Below are 25,697 nucleotides of genomic sequence, written 5' to 3'. Positions count from 1 at the left end.
TTTCATTTCATAAAAGGATTCACCATAGTGTGACAACAAATTTTGCTCATGTATTTAATCTATGATTCCATTTACTGAGATGTGATGGCCTGACAACTTGTCAGAAATGCATCTTCCAAATAGAGCAAAGTACTCTTCCCCGCCAACAATGCCAACCTTGATCTGGACCTGTTTTGGGGTGCTTGGCTCCTAGAAATGAATGAAAGTCACCATTGCTGAAGCAGAATTCTACTTCATACAACCATATATCCCAGGACAAGACACTGACCAGAAAGAAGATGCCCAAGGCTGAGAATGTCACTGTGGATACACATTTTTTAAACTGCTGTCCGTGGACAATTACTCTTCTCCTTTACTGCCAACTTACACTAGGAAAAAAAAAAAAAAAATCCTTTCATGTCATGGTAGGAAGGCAAGGTTTCCAGGCTGGTGATAAGCAAAGAGAAAGGACAGCCTTGACAGCCGAGATTGTTAGCAGCTAAGCTAACCCACAGAATGAGGGGAAAAAAAAAAAAAAAAGAACCCATCCACTAAGCCACCAGGAGAGACTGGGCGGCAGGAATACTTAGAGGGATCTTGACAATGCAAATTTCCTTCTCACACAGGGAAGTCTGCGTCTGACAAGAGTGTTGCGGGTTCACCCACCACAGCGACAGGCAGAGGAGGCGGAAATGCCCTACTCCAAGTCACCTACTCCAGGCTGAATAAGGAATAGAAGCCAGGGTCCCAGCTTCCAGGACCTGTCGTTTAATTCCTAGACCGCCGTTTTAGGCCCTCAATTTCATTAAATTTAGCTTAAGGATTATTCACACAATGTCCTTCTTGGCTTGTCAAGGCTTCGCAACACAGAAGCAGCCCCCATTCCGTCCTTCCAGGCAGGATGAGTTCACGCTGCTTCCAGAGGCCCCAGGTCGGGAAGTTTGCTCTGTGCCGCCCTCCTCGGAGCGGCACCACAGACACGGCCACACACACTAAGGACACATCCCGACACTTTCCCCACCTCCACAAAGCACATGCACCGAGGAAACGTCAGTTCGCACCATAAAGGGAGCACGCGACCCCGGGATGTGGTCTCCGGCCTCTCTCCCTCCTCCCCTGGGATGCTCCCGGCCTCCGGAGCCCCCCAAACTCAGGGTTCTCGGGCGGAATTCCGAGAAGAAAAGGTACAAAGGGGCAGACTCACCTAACTCCTCTGGGCTGTAGGGCGCGGAAGTGGCTTCCACAAACTCATTGCCTGGAGGAAGAAGAAAGGCAGGAAACAAAAAATAGACTCGCAACCATTCCGGGCGAATTGTTGAAGCATCAGTTCACGCGCAGGTTCCTTAGAAAAGCGCGGGCTTCTCTCTCCCAGCGTTCAGAATCCGTCAACCCCGGGCTATGCGGGATCCCAACCGCCCGATCCACTGACGACAGGAAATCGCCGAAGAAACTTAGAGGCAATTCGGCACAGGGTGCGAGCGTCTCCAAAGCGCGCGCCAACTTTGCACGGGTGCGACCCCGCGCCCGCGGCTCCCCGGGTAGGGCGCGCCCGGCCGCGGCCTCATCGTCGGGCCTCGCCCCGCAGGGCGCATCGCTCCACGCGCCCGGCCTCGCGCCGACGTCCCAGCACCGAGAAGCCCCAAAGTTTCCCGGCGGCCCCGGGAGGAGCGAGGCGCCAGGCAGCAGCAAGCTCCCGGCGCACACCGGCCGGCCGCCCGGCGCGCTTCCCCGCCGCCCGGCCTACCCCCGCCCGTTGCTAGGCGACCGCGGCGGTCACGCTCTGCAGAGGCGTGCGCGCTGCCTCCCAACTCCACGTTGGAGGGGGTCCCCCCTCTGACAGTTTATTAAAAATTTTAGAGACATAACCAGTTCCAAAACGATCCCCTGCTCTTTAATATTACCTTTGCCCCATCGACGCCCGGAAAATCGTTTGTTTTGTGGCTTCTGGTGAGAAGATGCTGAATTTTCAGGGCCGGACTATGCCTTGCAACGAGAGAGGAGGAGCTTCAAACGCTTCAACCTCCACCTTCTTTTTGAACCCGAATTCTAACTAACTCTAGTCCAAAAAAATATTCCCTCCACTTAAGAGACCAGCTGGTTCCAATAGGCAGGGTAATATGATCTCCATTTCACAAGTGGGGAAGCTGAGGCTCAAGAAGTTAAGTAACTTAGTACTGTATACATACTTAGGTGTATGTTGGGGGGAAGGGGTTTGCAAGAGAGAGCAGTGGCTCCTTCTATATTTAAAGGGCTGCCTGGTTTCAGATTGAAGATGTAGAACCAGAAATTACAGTCCGAGAGTTTGAGTTATAGGTCGTTAACCAGTTGTGGGGAAATTGATTCCCACTCGTGGTGACCCCATGTGTGTCAGAGTAGAACCCTCCTAGGAAGGGTTTTCAGTGGCTGATTTTTCAGAAATAAGTAGCCAGGCCTTTCTTCCCAGGTGGCTCTGGGTAGACTTGAACCTTCAACCTTTGAGTTAGCAGCCCAACTCTTTAGCTGTTTGCACCACTTAGGGACTCCCATAGGTCTTTAATTGGTGTCATATTGCAGAATCTCTCTGCCTCTGGGTCAGTGGCCTGGATAACTTGGGCAGATGCATTATGTATTTTCCCCCCTGGGCAATTGACTGACTGTGACTGCTTAGCCTGGGATTTGGCATGCGCTCCAGAGGACGAGCCCCCCAACTGATGACAGGGAGAGGTCAAGCGAAAGGAAGGTGCAATTGTGGAAAATGGCTGTTCCTTCTGGGTCCTTAGAGGACCAATGGAGTGTCAACAGTCTGGGCAGTCTCCTGAGGGCTTCCATTGTCCCAAAGCGACCAGAGCACAAGCTGCTGCAGCTTGAGTGCCCCTGGATAGGTACCACTATGCCCTTACCCTATAGAAACTCAGCCACCTCTTGGTTTTCCACTGTCAGCCTTTGGTTTACAAATCGCTGTGGGGAACAGAAAAAAACCACTTTAGCCAACACTAATCATGGAGGCCAGGGAAGCAGGGACAGGGCTATTCCTTCACACAAAAGCAGCCGTTCTTAGTGTGCCTAGTGTATATCTCCATCCTTTTCCCTTTTCCTCCTTCTGACAAGCTGAGCTGCCAACTCCAAGAACTAAACGTGCCTGGGTGAATGTTTGCACACATCATTCCACCCTCTCCCACCTCCTGGAATCCTCCCATTTTCCCTCTAGAACTCACGGTTCATCACCAGCCAAACCCACTATATCCTCAGCCACTTCTCTGAAAGTTTTTCACTTTCTTGCTCTGACTGAAACCAGGCTGTCCCTGAAAATAGTAGACCATATTACCCACCACCCCTCCTTATTGCAGCCATCTACGGACCCTTAAGCTATTACACCTCAGTCCTTGAAGACAGAAGCATCTGGATCACTGTCGCTTTCCCTGACACCATCCCTATGATAATTCTTGTTATTTCAGTATCCACATAAGAGATTCTTCTCATACTCTAGTCTCTTAGTTCTTTGACCTATTCACCCTTCCCTGACCTCTCCAACCTATTCCAGACCCCTCCTCTCATAGTGCTACCCTCCACTATCTCAGTGCCAAGCATTCAACTCTCCAGCTCTACTACCAGCTGCTTTTCCAGCTTGGTCTCTTTTATCCTATCCAATATCTTAACAGCACTTATAATTTATCCCATAACCTTTTCTTTGTTCCTCACTCACCTCATGACCTCTCTTCCTTCCTTATCCAATTTAGTTTCCACAGTTCACTATTATAATTTCTCTCCTACATTCACTCTCAAATCATGCCCCCCCCAACACACACACACAGACACACTTACTGGAAAAACCACAACCTTGATGAAATCGAATCCCCTATCTTCTCACTGTCTGCATCCAGCTAAACATGGTTGGAGAAACATGCAATCAAGCTCCCGGTCTCATTTTCAATTCATGACCACTAATCTCAAGTGGACCTTAGCGTGGCCCAGCAATCACTCTACATTTGCCTGGTCTATTTATTTTCCTGCTCTCCTGTTACCATGGATGAGCCATCTGTACTCCATCTAAGCCAACTCCTCCATTTTGGATTAGATCCCATCCTATGCTCTCTCACATAGTGATGGTCATGGCTTGTTCCCCTTCTCACCTAAATTAAGTTTTCTGTCTATCCAAGATCATTCCCATCAGTATACAGATATCCTAGTATGTCCCTGTCTTAAAAAAAAATCCTTCCTTGACTTCACATCCCTCTCCAACTACCACCCCAACTGTTCTTTACAACAAAACTCCTTGAAAGAATCATCTACAGTCATTATGTCCACTTCTCCTACTTTCTTTTTCTTTTAAACGCAGACAGGCTCCCAGTAACACTCTAGCAAAGCATCTCCTACCAAGGTCAAAAATAACCTCCACATTGCCAATTCCAGTGATTAGGTTTTGGTTCTCAGTTTACTCATCCTAACTCTTGACTCACTGATCCTACGAGTAGAAGGGCTCCTACGGACTGCCTGCAGAATCAGTCTCCTCTGTTTCCCCATCATACTGAGAGGCAACTAGCCTTTTGTGTTATAATACCAGCTTCACTACTGACTAGTAATTTAATCTCTGTAAGCCTTCGTTTCCTGTAAAAATGGAGATAATAGTCATGCCTAGCTCATAACGGAGCCCTGGTGGGGCAGCGGTTAAGAGTGGTGAGCACATAGTGCTCCCGGAAGAGAGACTGTCACTTTGTAAAAATCAAGTAAATGTTAGTTATTATTAGATGGCATGCCCCTTTACAGCTGAGATAAATGGGCTCTTTTCTTTCCTTTGACAGCTTCAAGTTGCTGAAAGAAAATAACCACACAGTATGCTTCAAATTAAGTGAAATGCATATCACCCACTGAACAGGTTTCATCAGAGCTCCCAGACTAAGACAAAGTAGGAAGAAAGCCCTGGCAATCTATTTCTAAAAAATCAGCCTACAAAAACCTTATGGATTACAATGGTCCTATCCGCAACCAATTATGGGGATGGCAAAGGACCAGGCAGGATTTCATTCAGGGGCCAGCTCCACGGCAGCTAACGACAACAATGTCATCCCCGACTTATAGTTTGTATTCTAAGAGTTGGCTTGGAAGTTGATTTTCTGGAGCTGGGGACAGGTTTTTCCCCATAGGAAGAGTGTTACAAGTGTTCCACATGGTGATGGAGTTCTGGAGCCTGCCAAAAGAAGTCTGTTTTAACTCACAACGGACTCCCTTTCTATTTGTTTGTATAAATGACTAGCTCATAAGCCAGAAACTGTCTTTATAGAACTTTAGTTATTTGACTTTCCTAATCAACTGAAGCTTAATGAGAATACATTTTTCTTGTTTCAATATTTGCTGTTGAAAATTTTTCTAAAATATATGGTTCCAATTTCCTATCTTAGGAAGCAGAGCAGAGCAAACAACAATGTTTCCTGTTAAGCAAATGAACATTTTTTGAGAATCTACCAAGCTTGCGGCACTGTGCTAGGCACTACAGACCCAAAGGTGGTCAGCACTGGTGTACTACATTGCTCATGGTGTAATAACAGATCCCATAAAAAAGGACCATACTGAAGCTCACGGCAGTGTTCAATGGCCTGTCCACGCTTAACTTTTATAGGCCTGTTATAAAGAAATAGCTCTACTGGAGGGTCACTGAGCTATAGCAGAGAATGCACAAATTTATAGGTTTGAATTTCGACTGTCAAATATTAGAAGGCGACCTCAGGCAAGTTAGTCAACCTCTCAGAATCTCAGTGTTCTGTTCAATAATACTTATCTCCTAATTGTTGTTAGAGGCAAATAGGTAAGATATGAGACAGACCAAGTGCAGTGTATGGCCCATCCAAAAAAACCTCACTGCCCTCGACTTGATTCTGGCTCATAGCAACCACGTAGGACAGAGTAGAACTTCCCCCCATAGGGTTTCCAAGGCTTATCTCCTAATTGTTGATAAGATATGAGACAGATCAAGTGCAGTGTTTGGCACACCCAGAAAAACCTCACTGCCCTCGGCTTGATTTTGGCTCATAGCAACCACATAGGACAGAGTAGAACTTCCCCCATAGGGTTTCCAAGGCTGTAAATCTTCACAGAAGCAGACTGCCACATCTTTCTCCTGGAGCAGCTGGTGGGTTTCAGCCACTGACCTTTCGATTAGCAGCTGAGCACTTTCACCACTGTGACATCAGGGCTCCTGTTTGGCACACAGTGGGTGTTTAATAAATATTCATTTCCCTCCCAGCTTTCTTTTTACTGCCTCAGGTGGAGAGTGGGATTCCTGCCACCATGCCTCTGTGCAGACAGGAAGAAGAGGGAGGCCCTGCACTTATTTCTAGGGCAGCATTTATTAAAGGGAGGGCAGGTGGGGAGAAAACAGCAACTAGGAAATATTCCCGGGCTCAGGGTGAGGTTTTCCATAGAAACAGATTACACAGAGGCTGGTATCTAATGTCCCCTGTGACTACTGCCCTGTTACATTAAGAGTTGAACAGGCTTTTGGGAGCTAGCCTGGTAACTTAACTCCTGGGTATGATATTCTTTCTTTTTTATACTATTTTAAATTTAGTTTTCTTATATAAGCAATAAAATATATGCTTGAGGAAAAGGAAAAAACATTTAGCACAGAGGGGTATGAATTGAAAAATGAAAGTCCCCTCCCCATCCTATCCCAGTTCCCATTCCCAAACTGGAACACTATTCACAGCTTCTTGCGGGTCCTGGTAGAGAATTATTTTAGGCATATTCAAACATGTACTGCATGAATTGCTTAAACAAGTTGGATATGATCTCATAGGGGCCTTGGTGGTGCAGTGGTTAAGCGGATTCCAAATTAAACACAATAAACTTCTAAAGGAAACGTTGGTCCAAGCCCAATCAATCCTAAGCTTGGGTTCGACAATTTTCTGTTTCATGGGGCAAGAAGTTGTATTTAAAACGTGCAGAAAATTTTCTTATTCGCTATTAGAAAAACGGCAAAAATTTAGAATGTAGGCACCCAAAGGGTTATATTTTAGTTATCTGAAAAACTCAAGCAGAATCCTTATTCCTCAGTAAATGAGGGATGGTCTTATAGCAGCACTGGATATAACTCTAAGCTAAGACCCAACCAAGCCAGCCCCTTGCTGTGGAGTGGATTCTGACTCATAGGGACCCTATAGGACAGACTAGGACTGCCGCATAGCATTTCTAAGGCTATAATCTTTATGGGAGCAGACTGTCACATCTTTCTCCCGTGGAGTGGCTAGTGAGTTCGAAATGCCTTGGACTGCTGACCTTTTGGTTAACAGCCAAGGACTTAACCACCACGCCACAATGGCTCCTTTGGAAGATAAGGAAAAAAAAAAAAAAACCCCGTTGCTGTCGAGTCAATCATAGTGATCCTACGGAGCATAGTAGAACTGCCCCCACAGGGCTTCCAAAGGCAGCTAGTGGATTAAACTGCCAGCCTTTTGGTTAGCAGCTATAACTCTTAACCTCTGCACTACCAGGGCTCCATGCTTTTTGTGGTGGATAGAAAAGGTATTCTTAGCCCAGTGCCCATCACTGGTACCCTGAGAACGTGCAGGGACTGCAGCTGTGGCCCAGGAGCAGGCCCTGCACTGTCCGGGAATGACATCAGCTTCCCCTTTCCCCCGTCTCTCCCTCCAGCATCTGCTGTAGAGGTGGCAGGGCCAGCCTTGGCTAGGCTGTGCTTGGAGGAAAGGCCACCGCAGATAGCTCTGTGGCTATCCCCAGTTGGCCCTTAGGGGCTGCTCTTACTCTGGGACTCCCCTGGGACCACACAGCCTCTAGGTCTGTGTAGAGAAGAGGAAGAAATGGAGTCTCCCACAGATAAATGACTTTTTCCTCCAGCTCCCTAAGAGATGGGGGAGGGGCCCAAATGCCACCTGGGGACAAGTTTTGTTTTTATTCAAGGTATGTTATCATCAATTCTCTGTGCAAGAAAGAGCTGCTCAAATGCACAATAACAAGTTAGGATCGTAGCAGGGGCCCACTAGGCTCTGTGCACAGCCTTCCCAACCCCAGCCCTTGGGGAGGTCACCACTTTCAAGCATGAAAGACAGAAAGAAGTGGGCTAAGCCCTCCCTCTGCCTTCCCTCCTCCCTGGTGTTGCCCTTTGTTCATCTTCTCTGCAGGTAGCCTTCTGTCTCCTGGAGGCCTGCTGTTAGTTAGCAGAGCACAGCCTGGAAACAATGTCTTCCCCTTCTTCTGTCTAGGGAGCATGGGCAGCACTGATTTAGGGGGGAGGCATGGGGCCCCCTGGACAAAGCACACAGCTTGACTGTTATCCTTGTCTCTTATTTGTTCCTTTTTTAGGACATGCCAGCAGATGACACCAAGGACAAAGTTATGCCTACCTGTAAGGTTTCATGAAAATATATATATATATGTACATATTTTCCACTTAATTGGCCACCGCATTAACTCCTTCTCTTAGGGTTTAATTTTTTTTTCTTTTAGCACAACGTGGCTTCTTCACTGTCCTTGATGAAAGGAAGAAAGCAAACGGAGTTGCTTTTATTTCCCTGAAATGAAAATCAAGCCTCAGATAGATAACTGCTTTAAGTGTTTTCTAACTTTGAAAGAAAGAAATGGGCTTCATAGAAGATGAGTTGACCATCTGTCACCTGAAAAAAGCCATTAATCTGAGCAGAAACAGTACAAACCAAGAAATGATGTGACATTAAGTCTGACAGGGACCCAAGGGTTCATTTCGGGAACAATCCTAAATATGTTCCCTAAAAAACCAAAATATCAATGCAGTGGATGCAATTAATAAACACAAGGAGTTTGGTGACATGTATGAACAACCTCGAACTGTCCAGCCCCACACGAGTCCTGTTACCAGGTATGGTCCAGAGATGAAGATTCAAAAGAATCCTCACTTAACACCATCCTAAAGGAAATAAGCTCCGGCTGAGCAACGCAGCTACTAAAAGGTGTCTATGGACATGAACCGGGATAAAGAAACCTTCCAAAAATATACACAGAAAACGATTCCAACAGAGTTAATCATATACTTCCAACTTACACTCAGTTGGATCTATTGAGTAAAATCAGACAAAATACTCTTTGTAAGATGAAGGGCAAAAACTTTTGCTTCCATTAAAATCTACGACGAAATCTTTTTTTTTTTTTTTTAAATAAAATCTATAGGCTGAATGTGAGTTTCTGCTGAGCTACAGAGACCACACTGATCTCACATTTTCCACCCCAGCATCCAAGACAGAGGCCTGAGAGGGAATCTCTTCTTTCAGAGACCCAAATTAAGTCTCCTGGGGCTGCACAGGAGCTCTCTTTTTTTAACAGTAAAGTTGTTTCCCAAGAAGTTGTAGGGTTACTATGAGTCGGAATTGACTTGATGGCAATGGGTTTGCTTTGGTTTGGGTAAGAAGGTATTGCCTTAGTAGTCATCATAGAATGGGTGCTGGAAGAAGATGCAGAGACTAAGGTTCTAGTCCCGGTTTTGCCACTAATTACCAATAAGTCTCAAACGTGTCTGTACTCAGACCTCCTCTGTAAAGTGAAAGGGATGAAACAGATGACGGCCTGCGTGAAACTTGTTTTGAAGCAACCGCAGATAGGAGGAGATCATGGGTAACAAATTCCATGATATTTGGCGTTTTTATCACACTGTATGCAAGAGGGAGTCTCTGGGTAGTGCAAATGGTTAATCTGCTTTACTGCTAATCAAAAGTTGGAGGTTCGAGTCCACCCAGAGGCTCCTCATGAGAAAGACCAGTCGATCTACTTCCAAAAAATCAGCAAGTGAAAACCCTGCGGAGCACAATTCTACTCTGACACACAAGAGGTGGCCATGAGTCAGAGTCTACTCGATATCAATCGATTTTTTGTATGCAAGAGAGGTGGGCAAAAAGGGTCAAACTTCACAGAAAGATGGAGATGCAGAATAGTGCCTTTGGTGGAAAAACAGAAACTGACCGACAGGAATAAAATGGAAAGAGCATAGCTCTGGGATGTGAAAGACCACAGTTTGAATGTCAGCTGTGCTGACATTTACTGTGCGAGCTTGGCTTAGTTAGCTTACCTCTCCTCATTTGTAAAATGGAAATAATAACAACCACTTCAAAAGATTTCAATGAAGATTTAAATAAAATGAAATAACGTCCGTGGCAGGGCTTGGCACACAGACTGCTCTCAGAAAATGTTAGCTTCCTTCCTCCCTGACTCATGTTAAAACTCTTTCTGACCTTGAGAGGCACCAGAAGGGAAATCTGCTCCTTTCTGTTTTTATAACCACAATGGCAATAGTACCACTGAATTTCTACAATGTACCTGGCCCATAACCCCCAAAAACCCGTTGCCATTGAGTCAGTTCTGACTCATACCTGCCCTACAGGACAGAGTGGAACTGCCCTGTAGGGTTTCCAAGGAGAGGCTGGAGGATTCGAACTGCCAACCTGTTGGTTACCAGCCAAGCTCTTAACCACCGCGACACCAGTGCTCTACCTGGCCCGTATTGCCAGGTTATGTTTCATAGACTTCTTGCCTGTCCCCTAATAAGAAGCCTAAGCAGGTTGAGTCCCCTGGGAAGAATGGATGACAGCAGAATCCTGGAAAAACTGACTGAGCATTTCTGCAACAGGAAGAAAGAATGTTTTATGGATTCACTGACAAGGGCTAATGATGCCTCCCCTGCTGCACAAATCCCCACACGCATGATGTAATGGCTGGCAAATCAGAGGGGCAGCCAGATCAACTTGCAAGGCAACAATCAGAAACGCTCTAGCCAAACACTGGCTCCCTTTTGTTTTATGTGTCAGGGATTGCATACAATTTCATTTAGAAAATGTGTTCCAGAGCTTTAAGGTAAGTTTGAAAAACCACTGGCCCAGGTCCTGGAGGGTAACCTGGCATTTTATATTTTTAGGAGCATAGGAAGCAAGTGTGGCGGAGGGACTTTCCTCCAGAAATTCCGTGTCACTCCCAGAGATCCTGGGTTCTCCCCGGCCAGATTCCTGGAGGCTGTCCCAGCCCAATGTCAGCCCAGAGGTTCTCTGAAGACAGCACAAAGACAGATGTTGCATGGCTTTGGCCCTGCCTCGAGGCCTATGACTCACCAGGATGACTGAGCCTCTCTGGCAATAACACAATTCTCTGAAGGCTCCACGAAGCCAAGAACAAAACCTGGAGGCTTGCACATTTCCAGGACTTTCCCTGGTACTTCACAAGAAATGCAGACCTCGTTGGCCCACATTGGGCCTCACAATGGAGCAGGTGATACTAGCCAGCATTGGGAAGAGGTGAGGCAGGGACAAGAAAGTGTGGAGGAAAGATGCTTGGAAGCAGGTAGGTCAAGCCTTTGCAATGTGTTAGCTGAGGTGGCTGGAGGAGGGTTGTGCTATGGGCCTTGTGGCAGCACTGTTGATCTTCTGGCCCTGCTCGGAGTCATTTCTCTCTTCTACTGAGGCAACGAAATAACCAGCAATAAAAGTTTGTAAGTGCACCATCAGTTACAAGCTGTGAAGGCAGAGTAGGGAGTATTGGAAAGTGAATTGAGAGGCAATAGTCTACGGGTTTTTAGCCTGTGGTGGTTCAGGGTTACAAGGAGCTAGGCTCAAATTCCAGCTCTGCCCTTTATCAGCTGAGTGACCTCGCACAAGCTTCTCAGCCTGTCAGACTCAACTTATTCACTTATAAAATGAGAATAAGATTATTGTTAGAATTACATGAAACAGCCTATAAAAAGCTTAGCTTAATGTCTGACGATTAAAAAAAAAAGCTGTTGTGGAGTCCATTTCAACTCATGGTAACCTCCTATGTGTCAGACTAAAACTGTTCTCCATGGGGTTTTCAATGGCTAATTTTTCAGTAGATTACCAGGGCTTTCTTCCAAGGTGCCTCTGGGCAGACTTGAGCCATCAACATTTTGGTTAACAGCCAAGCACATTAACAGTTTTCACCACATAGGGACTCAAATGCCTGGCAATAGTATACACCTATAAATGATTAAAAATATTTTTTTTGTAATTCAGCCAATTCTGACTTTTCTCTGGCCCAGTGGGCCTTCCACTCTCCTTCTCGGTGTGAGCTTCCTCATCCCACTTCATGACTTTACCAGGTTCCCTGCTCCTAATTTCTCAATTTTGGTACCCTACTTAGTCCTCTTAGGACCTGAATGCTTACGCTGGGCCCCAGCCCATTGCCCAAGGCCTTGCTCTTGTTTGAGAAGCCATCCTAGTAAGAGCTATCCACAAGGATTTTTTCAAATTTCAGCCACACTGACTGCTTGTCACTTCCAAAACACTTCCACACTTCCTCTTGGAACCTCCATCGTTGCAGAATGGCAATCTGGACCGGGACCAAATATCGTGGTATCCCTTGCACACCAGAAATAAGGTCCTCCGCCAGCCCCAGCGGCTCATCACCTACCTGAGAACAGTACTTCTGTGTTGGACAGATCTAGTCGCACGACTTGTTCCCCTTCCTACTGGCCAATGATGCTCCCAAGATGGCAGATATATGACACAGTGAGCTCACAAGGGGATTGGGGTGGTGTTTGGAGCAGTCACCATGAGCAGTTTTTAGCCACCCCTTTGTTACAGTGATCCTTAAGTCTTCTTTCAGCTCAAAAATTCTATAACGGTTGATTCTATTGCCTAGGTTACAGAGGCACCGGTGGACCAACCACACCTACTTCCTTCCTGTCCTCTGCTGTCAAGCTCCGGTGAACAAGCCTGGGGTCACTGGATGAGACACTAAAGGTGTGCTGAAAGTAAGTTGAAGTGATGCAGGGGTGCCAGAAGCAATTGTGCAATCAGTTGGGCTGCCATAACCAAAAAAGTTTCTCAGTTAAGGCAGAGCTATGCAGAGGACATGGCCCTACCTCCAGCTCACTCATTCATTAGTTCATCCAGTCAGTCAGCCAGCTAGCTAGTGATCGGATATACATCAAGCATTGCCAGGCTACAGTAATAGGGCTGCCGTGATGAAAAAAGCAAGACCTCCATGTCAGGAGCTCATAGACTGTTCAGCATGTAGACAACCACAAAACAGTGTGACAAGTGCTGTGACCGAGGAGCCTTCAAGGGCTGTGGCAGCCCTGGGCTGAAACCTCTCATTCAAGGTGGGTAGGCAGCATATGCAGAAAGAGATTCCAGAACAGGTGACTTAGACTGAGACCTCAGAGATAAGCAGGAACTGGCCATGTAGAAGGCAAATAGCAAGAAGAGGCTTTGCAAAGTCTCCCAGGTCTGTAAGTGCTTGATGTATTAGAGGCTGATCAGTAGAGAGGGAGGGAAGGGGTTTGTTCTTAGTAATGAGCAGCAGGACATGAGTCTAGAGAAATAGGCAAAGGCCAGATTGGGAAGGGCTGTGTGTTAAGCCAAGGAGTTTCAGCTTTATGTCATGGGCTGTGCAGGGATACTGGTTTAACAGCCCCCTAAATGTGGTTTAGGTGGTGGCGGTATAGGACACAGGAGCAAACACCTGTTGGTTTTTGGCTGTGCGGTTGTTGGTGTTGTTGGGGTGCCCTCAAGTCAATTTCAACTCATAGTTATGCCATGTGACAGACTGGAACTGCTCCATAGGCTTTTCTAGGCTAAAATATTTATGGGAGCAGATCACAAGATCTTTCTCCCAAGGAGCCACTGGGTGTGTTCAAACTGCCAACCTTTCAGTTAGCAGCTGAGTGCTTAACTATTGTGCCACCAGGGCTCCATTTTTTTGGCTGCACAGCATTCAAATTCCAAATTCCTCTTAGGTTGGCCAATCTTCCTTTTGGGGAGTCCTCCCATTGCATGTGGTAGTCTTGGTTGGAAGATGGACCCTGGTGCAGGGAAGAAGCTCAATAAATATTTGTTGCTATATTAACCAGTTCCAGTCAAGTCGATCCAACTCATGGCAACCCTGTGTGTCTCAGAGTAGAACTGTGCTCCATAGGGTTTTCAGCGGCTGATTTTTTTGGAAGTAGATTGTCAGGAATTTATTGCAAGGAGCTTCTAGGTGGACTCGAATCTCCAACCTTTTGGTTAGCAGCTAAGCATGTTAAGTCACCCAATTTTAGAGTTGGGGCACAGCAGAGGGTGTAGTCTGGTGATTTCCATGTCTGTCTCCTTCACTCTTGTATACCAGTGCTCAACGCATAGCAAATACTCGATATTTGTTGAATAAATGAATAAGCAACAAACAAATGGGAGGCATATCCTTGCTAGAAACATCATGTGAGTACACCAACCTCAAGGGCCTTCAATCTCCCCACCTGTAGGATGGTTCCTACCACCAGTGCAGATCGCCATTAGATTTTGGGGGTGGCGACAGGGGTGAACTCTTAGGTCTGACAGGGGACCACAGCTCTGTGCCAAGGGTTATGGTTCTTAAATTTTCACACTCAGCTCTAGGAAAGTAATAGGACACCATCTCCATCATTTAATGCTGACTCACATTAATCAGATAATAGGACAAAGAAAAAGGAGGGAAGGGAACTGAAATACTCCGTTTATGCAGTTGCTTTCCCCTCAACTTTAAGAAGCCCTGGTGGCACAGTGGTTAAGCACTCAGCTGCTGACCAAAAGGTCTATGGTTTAAACCCTCTATGGGAGAAAGATATGGCAGTCTGCTTCATTAAAGATTTCAGCCTTGAAAACCCTGTGGGGCAGTTCTATGGTCGCTATGAGCTGGAATTGGCTCGACACCAATGAGTTTACCCTCAACTTTAATCCCTGAAGCATTATTGAGAGGCTAGGTGACAAGAAAAGCAGGAACAGAGCTCCTGGCACAGGTTAGATGCTCAAAGATATTGACTAGCTCCTTACCTGGCTAAGATAACCAAACCAAAATCAAACCCTTTGCTGTCGAAGGTAAGGACTCAGTGAAATTAGCTTTACTCTCTCTCATTTCAGAGCTGAGGAAAGTATAGATTTTCTCAAAGCAACATAGCTAGTAAGTGCTAAATTCTGAATCTGAATCCAGCTCTGCCTGATTACAAAGTCCATGCCCTTTCCTGTCCACCCTACTGCTTTTGAAAACACAGACAGACAGCACCGAGCACGTACTGAGCACAGCTGGGTTGACACAATGAGGTGCAGGAGGTGAAGAATACCACGTCTATCAGGGACATCAAAAGCAGCCATACCCCCTCTGGTGTTGGCAAAATGATGAATTCCAGCATGAGACAACCAGGTTCCTTCTTCCAAAGCCCAATTTTCACTGAGGTCCATGCTTCCAGCAAGTCCTTGTACGTGCAGCTCTCAGATCAAGTGGAATTGCCTGAAACAAATAATGAGCACAAAAAAAGTGCATGAATTCCTACTGATGGTTTCTTCAAAGGAGAAGCTTTCTTGAAGGAAAGCAGTTTGTGTCTAGTCCATTATGTTTCTTTAGCATGCAAAGCCTATTGTCAAGAGTCAGGCATGTCCTGAATGTGAGCCCACTCAAGCTATGAACCGTGGTTTTCCTCTCCATTCAGTTAACAAATGTCTATGGAACATCTACTACATACCAAACGCTGGGCAAGGAACTTACTGTGGTCAGCACTTTTTATAGACTCTAGAAGGGTGATGCAAGTGGTTAAGCATTCAGCTGCTAACCAAAAGGTTGGTGGTTCAAATCTGCCCAGAGGCACGTTGGAAGAAAGGCCCGGCAATCTGCTTCTGAAAGGTCGCAGTCACTGAAAACTGTATGGAACACAGTTTTATTCTGCAACACATGAAGTTTCCATGAGTTAAAAGTGACTCGATGGCCACTGGCTAAAATTTTAGTGCAGAACGCAGTGTGATCTCAATTTTATAAAAAACAGTTATATCTACGTAAAAAAAAAAAAAAAACAGAATGGAAAAATTTGAACTAAAAAGTTGGAAGTAACTACCATCTATTGAAATTATGAGTGCTTTTTTAAATTTTTTCTGTATTTTCCACAATAAGCATGCACTACTACTTTTGTAATCTGAAAAAAGGATACAATAGATATTATTTCAAGGAAAATCCCAGGGTCTAGAGGGACCATGGAGACCACGTTTCCATTTCCTCTTAAAAAATAAGATAGAAAGGCCTATGTCATGAGGGCTTTTGGTTTTCATAAAAAGGTTACCCTACACCATTGGTTGTTTTGAGAAGGCCAGCCTGGGAATCTCTATATAAAAACTGTATCTGGGCATATTACAAATGATGGCCACACTTTTGCCCTTATTAGTAATAGATCTACATAACATGTAACAGGTACTCAAATGAAAGTGGTTGAGTAATTGAACATGACTGGGATCCAGAGAGTGGGACATCCACCATGGCAGAAATCCCTTCATCCTAATTCGGATGGGCACCGATTAGCATCTGTTACAATCAGACCAGCTGGCTTGATTGGGTCTTTAGAAGGCTGGTGGAGCTGCTCGGCGGGTTCCTGAGCTGCTTGCCTGACTACAGACTGGTGGATTTACTCATTGCCTTGGAACTTCCTGCCCAGAGAAGGGTGGTACTCGTGGGGGGTTGCAGCCAACAAAAAACCCTGATAAAATACCAGGGGGCGTCAAATATAGCACTGGATGTTATTGAGTACTGGCTTGCGAGGGATTTGTGCTCAATCCAAACACCTAAAAGTTTAAGAAGGAAATCCTAGATCAGAGTGGCTATAAAACCAGTTGCTGTTGAATTGATTCCAACCCATGTTGACCCCATGCATGTTAGAGTAGAACTGTATGGCATAGGGTTTTCAGCTACCGATATTTCAGAAGTAGATCGCCAGGTCTTTCTTACGAGGCACCTCTAGGTGGACTCGAACCGCCAACCTTTAGGTTAGCAGCCGAGTATGTTAACCGTTTGCACCACCCCGGGACTCCAGAGTGAATTTACCACAGTGCAACAGTGAGAACACTAGACTTAACAATAAACCCAGATTTTGGCACTAACCAGCCCCTAGGTGACTTTGAGCAAATCGCTTTCTCTCCCTGGACTTAATTTCCTCCATTTTAAACGAAGGAATTAGGACTAGATGTAAAAATCCTGTTAAGGCTTCCAAGACGTGCACTCCGTAGTCACACGGCTTTTACACACAAAGGCAGCCTATTCTCCCACCACCAGTGGACCTGAAAAGCTGTGTCATTTATCCATTAGCAAACTAAAACATCAGCCTCAGCATGTGACAGGTGGCTGACTGGGGCTACAGGCAGTTTGCCATGGAAAAAGATATGTTTTCTGTGCAAAACTAAAAACATGTGGAATAGAATGGAAATCCTGGGCCATCATCATTTAGTCAAATGAACTAAATATCCAGTATTTTGTATCTTCACTCACTATGAAATAACACGAACAATAATACTGTTGCTGTTTGCTGTTCAGCTGATTCTGACTCGTAGCAACACTAAACCACAGAGTAGAATTGCCCTGTGGGGTTTCTAGGTTATAATCTTTACAGGAGCATACCACCGGGCCTTTTCTCCTGCAGAGCAGCTGGTGGATTTGAACCTCCAACCTTGCAGTTAGCAGTCAAGCATTTAACCATTGCGCCACCAAGGCTCCTATACGATACTACATCCATAAAGATAACATTCATTTACAATAAATGGATAATTCAAAACAATGTCGTCCTTGCCGTATCCTTGAGAAGTGAGCTGGAGATTCTAATAGCTTTGGTGGACAAAAATAGGGCTTTACTGATTAATTCCAGAGTGGTTTTCAAAGGAGATCCACCATCTCTCCAGCCACCCACTGGCTCCAGGAAACAGACATGCAAGATGGTATCTTCTGAACGTATAAGATTAGGCTCTCACATCCACACATCTTATTTTATTAATCTAAACTACATAGGTTCATGTTGAGTGTTTTATTAACTTCAATCTGCAAACCCTGCTGGTTTCTCCAATGCTTGAATTTCACGCCTAAGCTTAGGAAAGCCAGGCACTAAATGTGAAATGAAATTGCGTCAGACGCGGGTATTGCAAGGAAGACTTTAATCAGACACATCTGTTACTGACACCCCACCACCATCGCTTCAGTCACAGGAAGCCCCAGAATTGCTCGTGAAACTCTAGAGCCTAGAAAATATTTTCCAGGCTCCTGGCCATATAAAACCACTTATTCGGTTTTTTTTTTTTTTTAAATAAAGTATTTAATATCTATCCAAGTAAAAACTATCAAAGACTAAGTCCATGAAGAAGAAACTAAAAAATGTAATGCAACCGTTGGAACAGATGAGGAAATACTTTCCTCTAAAGCAGTACATGGCAGCTCAAGCAATAGTATGTACAAACAAAAACAAAAAAATAATGATAATATGTATGGTAAAGTGGGAAGGGGTGAGTGGGAAAGCTTATTGAGAATTTATGGTTGTAATTCTAACTTTGATAGCTGATGTTTTAGAACTAAGCTTCATCTATAGATGAATACCACAGTTTGTGGAATACTGGTACCTTAAGAGCACATAGTAGGAACCCCGGTAGGGCAAAGTCAAGAGCTGGGCTGCTAACTGAAAAGTTGGCCATTCAAACCCACCACCCACTCCGAAGGAGAGAAGACCTGGCAATCTACTGCTGTAAAGACTACAGACCAGGAAACCCTATGGGGAAGTTCTACTCTGTCCCATAGGGTTGCTGAGTCAGAATCAACTCGACGGCAAACAACATGAACACACAATAGATATTTAATAAATATTGGTTGGTTGGATGAATGAATGATTTAAGATTTGGAATGATGGGTGTGGGTGTGAAATCCAGCCAGGTACTTGAGGAATGAGATCCCACTAAGGAAGACCTGTCTATCCTGATAGGTGGTGCACCCCTAAGCAAGCCCAACATACCTTTGGGCTGAAGGAGGCTTGGTCCTCTGGTTTCCTTAAGACCAGGGCTCTCCTGAGACTGACATATTCTCCTATCTTATGTAACTGCCTCTAGAGCAAGCCATCCAACCAGCTAGCTGCCTGAGCCAGAAACCTGGTTATCCTTGATTAATTGGCCATGTCACACATCCACTCAATCACCAAGCTTTGCCCATTCTAACTTTTCAAAAGTCCCAAGAATCCACCTGAACCTCTCTGTTCCCATTGTCTCAGGCTTAGTTCAGCCTCCATCATCTTTCACCCAGACACTACAATGACTTCAGGGGATTTTAGGTCTTCCTCTTCTCCAACCCATTCTTTATAAGTTAGTTGTAATAGTATTTCTAAAGCATGAATCTGATTATGTCACTACCTGTTAAAGTAGTCCGGTGACTCATTATTCCCAGGAGAAAGCCTGGATCACTTAACTTGGCATATAAGTCCCAATTATAGCAAAGTATGTGCAATCCCTCAATAAGCTCCCCTCTTTTAGTCCTTTGCACATTCAGCCATTCTTAGAGCTCTAGCTAGATTGTTCTTTCCCCACCCTCTTCACCTTGATAACTACAACTCATTCTTCACACCCATCTTAGACTTCGTTATGTGTTCCTCAGAGGCTCCTGTAGTCCCCTGTTACAGCGTTTACCACATGGTATTGTAATTGTCTGTTAATATGTCTATATAGTTCATAATATACAAACTTCTTGAGAGCAGAGATTCTCCCTTAGTATGTATGTACCCCTGGTGTTTACACTTAAAGCAACCAACTGCTAACCAAAAGGTTGGCGGTTCAAAACCACCAGTGGCTCCAAGAGAGAAAGATGTGGCAGCCTGCTTTCATAGAGATTTACAGCGTTGGAAACCTTATGGGGTTGCTATGAGTCGGAATCGACTTGACAGGAATGAGTGGTGTCTATCACAAGATAGACAGAAAATGTATGCTTGTTGAAAGAACGAATCCATATATGCATGAATGGTAATGTTTGGCATACGCAGGTCTCAGCTTACCAAGTTTGCAATCTCACCCACCTCCTCTGTTTCTTTGGCAATTCCTCTACCCAATAACCACACCCCATCTGCCTCTGCTTTCTGGCCCCATTCTCACCACTTCATCCAGTCTAATTCACTGAGATTCCCCAGGTATGCTCCCACTTCAAACTGCATACTTGCCCCTCCTCGTAGCACGCCACTAGAGTCCCTGTTACGCATATACCTGCCTCCCTCACCAAGCCTGAGATGAAACTACACTTCTGATTACCCACAAGAGGCACCTGCCCTCCTGATACAGCCAAACCACACCTTAGGTTCTAACCAACACTTCCAGGGCCACTTCTGGCAGGGAGGCTTAGTCTAGAAATACAAGTTAAAAAGAACCAGGCCATGCTCTGACTTTGGTTTTAAGCTATTGCCATGATATGGCTCTATCTGAAGGAATTAATTAACTAGAAGCACCATATTTGGGGAATTGATGGCATGTTCCATCAACCAGACACACAAACAACCACTGGTTCTAAAAAATATAAACACCCTCACAGTCTACTTGCTGATAGCTAATATTATAAATCAAGCTACACATAAATGTATACATATTGATTTACAAAACAAATTCATTAATTCATTTGATAAACATTTACTTGGTGTCTCCTATGTACTAGTCATTGTGCTAAACACTGAGGATGAATATTGTCTCATCCTTCAAGGAGGTTTCGAACTTGTTGGGGAGACGAATAACTGGACAGGTCATTACAGAACAATGGGCTAAGTGCAGGCATAGAGGTATGCACGGGGTAGACCAAGGATCTGCAAATAATAATAGAACCTGAAAGTTGGAAGGGACCTTAAGGCCTTTGGTCCAACCCTAGTTTTATGAATGAGTCCCCAGTATATGTCCAATCAGCCTATACTTTAATACTGCTAGTAAGGAGCTTACTTCCTCCCTAGGCATCCCATTACATTTGTGAACACCTCTGTGAAAAACTCATTTTAAATTCTCAACACAATATTGATATTCGCCAGTAATCTTCAGTGCTGCTGAGTTGCTCCAGGACCTCTTGCCCCTTGTTTTGCCCTTCAAAAGCTGCTTGAAGGTGAGATATTCTTCCAGAGACATCAAGATTTCACCCCAGCTCTGAGGGCCTCCTAGCCTTACAAATCTGGACCTTCGTCTTCAGTGAGTCAGTAATCAGAAGGAATGTTTCATCTTGGCCACAAGTAAAAAAAAAAGGGGGTGTAAATTATCTGGGCACACCCAGAAGATAAACCTGACCACTAATTGAAGCAAGAGAGGGAAGAAGTCACACAATGGGATCTTTCTTCCTCACCAGGAATACCTAGCCAAGATCGCCATCATCTAGGTTTGGTCTAGTGTTACCAACACAGGAAAATCCAAATCACAGGTGACCTCATGGACCACAATGGAATGGAGGACAACTTCCTCTTAGGCTGTCCAAAGGGCTTGGCTCTGATGAGATTCAATTCCTAAACTTGGAAGGTTGCTCTCTTTCTAGTTCCAGATAGTCTCACTGAAACTTGATAAACATATCAAAGTATACACCTGAGCTCTTAATATTCAAGTGATAAAATTCAGTGACATTTATAATACAAAACTATTAAGCCTGGTTGGAAGAGAGGGATACTCTAAGTAAAAAAAAAAGAGAGGGATACTCTAAGTATCCACTGTGAAAGAAAATAGCTCTTTCCACGTTGAATAAAAGGATGTGAAATGCTAGATGGATAGAATCCTCTTTAGCCTAAATGGCTAAAGTTTAGAGAGCTGAGATGATTGTTCTGGGCTTCTTATTTGTTTCTAAGACTACTTACCAGCTTTGTAGAGCCGGAAACTTTAAGTAACTTGAAAACCATTATTTCAAACTGGCTTATCCAACTGGGCAGAGTGCTTGTGAAGCTACTGTGAAATTTATTGATATTAATATTTTAAGTATTCCTATAAATAATTTATGGTACTACTCTCTAAGGAGCTGTGGCAACAAGCGTATTTTTAGGAAACCAAATTATGAGGTTTTTTTTTTTTTTTTTTTTTTTTTGTAGAACTTTCAGTGACTCAGGCTTTTCATCTTTAAAGTCAGTTCATTGAGATCAAGTTCAAAATTTCCCCCTACCATGAAATATTCCCAGGCAAGTTATTTCCCTCTACCTTTGTGCTTCTCGGAATTTTTTGTATTCTGTTAGGACAGTGGTTTTCCACTGGATAATACTCTGTTTACAAGGTGATTGTCTTCTCCATTAGAAGGTCCTTAGAACGAAATCATGTCTTATCCACCTATCCGTTCCCACTGTTAGCATAACATCTGACCAGACTAGGGCTCAGACAATGCTTGATGGATGAATGAGGACCACCCTACCTACATCTGAGAAACTCAAGTGAGTCTGTAATCGCAAACCCTTCACATAATGAAAGAGCTAAATCAACAATTATAATAAAACATTTGTCCCCAAATATTGCCTCCCAGACAGCACAGTGCCCAAGGACACACTGATGAGAAAAGAAAAAGGAAGAGAACTGGGTTTTCATATGGTTTGGAATCTTTTAAATTGACCCTGGACAAATTACTTTATCTCCCTGGAGCTCAGTTACCTAGTGTATGAAATAAAGCTCATAAAGCCCACTATTCTATCTTTGACAAGGTTTTGTGAAAGTCAAGTGTCAACTAGAAAATCACCAAAACAGTACACAAATGCATAGCACTGTTACTTTAGCAAATTTGCTTACAGACCTCACTTGGCCATGCAGGACTGAATTCCAATTTGGAGTTGCCCAACTTGGGAGGTGACACAGCAAGTGGGAGGCAGCATAAATGTAGTGGGTAAAAGCAAAGATTTGGCAACCCATCTAAATTTAAATCCCTGGCTCACCATATACCAGCAGTGATACGTGAGCAAGATATATAACCCCATTGAGCCAAATTTTTTCACATCTATAATATAGGATCATTGCACACACTTTGTCACTTTGTGGGATTGTTGTAAGATTAAGAAATGTTTGAAATGTACCTAGTACACTCCCTGGTCAATAATAAAATCTCATCATTATTAACTCTTGAAATATATACACTTTGGAAATGATTTAGCCCCCTCCACAAACCTCATTCTACGTGGAAACAGAATAAACTGTGAGGAGACACTAGGAAGCAGCCATTTGCCCCTAAAGGAAGGGCTGCCGGCTAGAACACATTTCCCTAGAGAGGAATACATGTGAAAAGTGGATAAGAGCACAAATGCGAGTCAGCTGCTGTGTGCCTGTTCTAGAAAGGGAGGAGATGGGGGGAAGGGAAATTAGGCAGAAAAGAGCAACAGAAGGGAAGAGGTGGAGAAAAGTTCTGTAAGGACTTGCTGAGGCAGAGCTACAAAAAATACCACCTGGGTGTGGAATGTTGGGAAACCATAGGAGAGGATTAACTGTTTCTATTTGAGAAAAGGAATTGAGCAGCAGTCTACCAGGCAGAGACAAAGAGCCAGAATGAGATAAATTGCCCTAGCTCTGATTATGAACCAAGAATAGGATATTGACATGGGCTCTACAGCAAAGTGCTGTTGCTCATGCAAAGATCTTTACCCATATTGTGCAGGGGAAAACATGAGGTACCATCTAATCCAGGACTCTTTTATGCACTAATCACTAATGCCAAAGATGCAGAAGCTGAAGATTTTTACCAACTTCTGCAGTCTGAAATTGATCAAACATGCAATGGAGATGCATTCATAATTACTGGGATTGGAATGCGAAAGTTGGAAACCAAGAAGGATCAGCAGCTGAAAAATTTGGCCTTCGTGATAGAAACTAAGCCCAAGATTACGTGACAGAATTTTGCAAGACTAACAACCTATTCATTGGAAATACCTTTTTCAACAACATAAACGGTGACTATACAAGTGGACCTCATCAGATGGAATGCACAGAAATCAAATATACTACATCTGTGGAAAAGAAAATGGAGAAACTCAGTATCATCAATCAGAACAAGGCCAGGGGCTGACTGTGGAACATATCAATTGCTCATGTGCAAGCTCAAGTTGAAGCTAAAGAAAATTAAAACAAGCCCGTGAGAGCCAAAGTACAACCTTGAGTATATCCCACCTGAATTAAAGACCGTCTCAAAAATACATTTGATGCATTGAATGCTAATAACCAAAGACCAGACGAGTTGTGGGAAGACATCAAGGACATCATACGTGAAGAAATCAAAAGGTCATTAGAAAGAAAAGACCAAAATGGATGTCAGAACAGGCTCTGAAACTTGTTCTTGAGCATAGAGTAGTTAAAGTGAATGGAAGAAAAATGAAGTAAAAGAGCTGAACAGAAAATTTCAAAGGACAGTTCCAGAAGACAAAATATTATAATGAAATGTGCAAAGACGTGGAGATAGAAAACCAAAATGGAAGAACGTGCTCAGCATTTCTCAAGCTGAAAGAACTGAAGAAAAAAATCCAAGCCTCCAGTTGCAATATTGAAGGATTCTACGGGCAAAAAAATTGAATGACACAGGAAGTAACAAAAAAAGACGGAAGGAATACACAGTCACTGTAGCAAAAAGAATTCGACATTCAACCGTCTCAGGAGGTAGCACATGATCAAAAGCATGTTGTACTGAAGGAAGAAGTCAAAGCTGCACTAAAATCGTTGGCAAAAAAACAAAGCTCCAGGAATGGATGGAATATCAATTAAGATGTGGTCAGCAAACAGACGCAGCACTGGAAGCACTTGCCAAGAAATTTGGAAGACAGCTACCTGGCCAATTGACTGGAAGAGATCTATATTCGTGCTCATTCCAAAGAAAGGTGATCCAACACAATCGGAAATTATTGAACAATATCGTTAATATCACACACAAGAAAATTTTGCTGAAGAGCATTTAAAAACGATTGTTGCACTACATCTACAGGGAACTGCCAGAGATTCAAGTCGGATTCAGAAGAGGACATGGAACAAGGGATGTCGTTGCTGATATCCAGTGGATCTTGGCCAAAAGCAGAGAATACCAGAAAGATGTTTACCTGTGTTTTATTGACTATGCAAAGGCATTTGACTGTGTGGATCATAACAAATTATGGATAACATTACAAGGAATGGGAATTCAAGGACACTTAATTGTGCTCATGTGGGAAACTGCACATTGACCAAGGCAGTCATTTGAACAGAACAAGGGGATACTGTATGGTTTAAAAGCAGGAAAGCTGTGCATCAGGGCTGTATCCTTTCATGTGCTTATTCAATCCGTACGATGAGTAAATAATCCAAGAAGCTAGACTATATGAAGAAGAATGTGCCATCAGGGTTAGAGGAAGACTGATTAACAACTTGTGATATGCAGGTGACACATCCTTGCTTGCTGAAAGTGAAGAGGACGTGAAGCACTTACTGATGAAGATCAAAAGCCACAGCTTTCTGTATGGATTACACTGCAGCATAAAGAAAACAAAAATCCTCACAATTGGACCAGTAAGCAACATCATGATAAACAGAGAAGAGAGTGAAGTTGTCAAGGATTTCATTTTACTTGGATCCACAATCAATGTCCATGGAAGCAGCAATCAGGAAATCAAATGATGTATTTTATTTGGCAAATCTGATGCAAAAGATCTCTTTTAAGTGTTAAAAAGCAAAGATGTCACCCAAGTCTCGTATGGATTCGAAAGCTAGACAATAAATAAGGAAGACCTAAGAAGAATTGATGACTTCGAAATACGGTGTTAACAAAGAATATTGAATATACCGTGGACTGAGCAAATCTATCTTGGAATAAGTACAGCCAGAATGCTGCTTAGAAGCAAGGATGGGGAGACTTCGTCTCACATACTTTGGATATAGTATCAGGACAGACCAGTCCCTGGAGAAGGGCATTACGCTTGGTTAATTAGAGGGTGAACAAAAAAGAGGCGGGCCCTCAATACCATGGACTGACACAGTGACTGCAACAATGGGTTGGAACATAGCAATGATTGTTAGGGTGGTGCAAGACTG

The 25,697-nt window shown here is 44.1% G+C and overlaps 1 protein-coding gene across 1 annotated transcript in view; it reads right to left on the bottom strand.

Annotated features, from left to right (window-relative positions):
* Positions 1 to 12,394, bottom strand: part of AMOTL1 (angiomotin like 1) — a 157,727-nt gene extending 145,333 nt beyond the window's left edge. The window contains exons 1-2 of the mRNA XM_023554729.2: positions 12,349 to 12,394; positions 1,184 to 1,234 (exon numbers count right to left, since the gene is read on the bottom strand). The gene's annotated coding sequence lies outside the window, so the exon portion shown is untranslated. The remainder of the gene's footprint in view (positions 1 to 1,183; positions 1,235 to 12,348) is intronic.
* Between the last annotated feature and the right edge of the window lie 13,303 nt (positions 12,395 to 25,697).

Source organism: Loxodonta africana, chromosome 7, assembly GCF_030014295.1.
Source record: "Loxodonta africana isolate mLoxAfr1 chromosome 7, mLoxAfr1.hap2, whole genome shotgun sequence".
Lineage (NCBI taxonomy): Eukaryota > Metazoa > Chordata > Mammalia > Proboscidea > Elephantidae > Loxodonta > Loxodonta africana.
The sequence above is the reverse complement of the archived record's forward strand: the minus strand, read 5'-3'. Positions and strand labels throughout refer to the sequence as shown.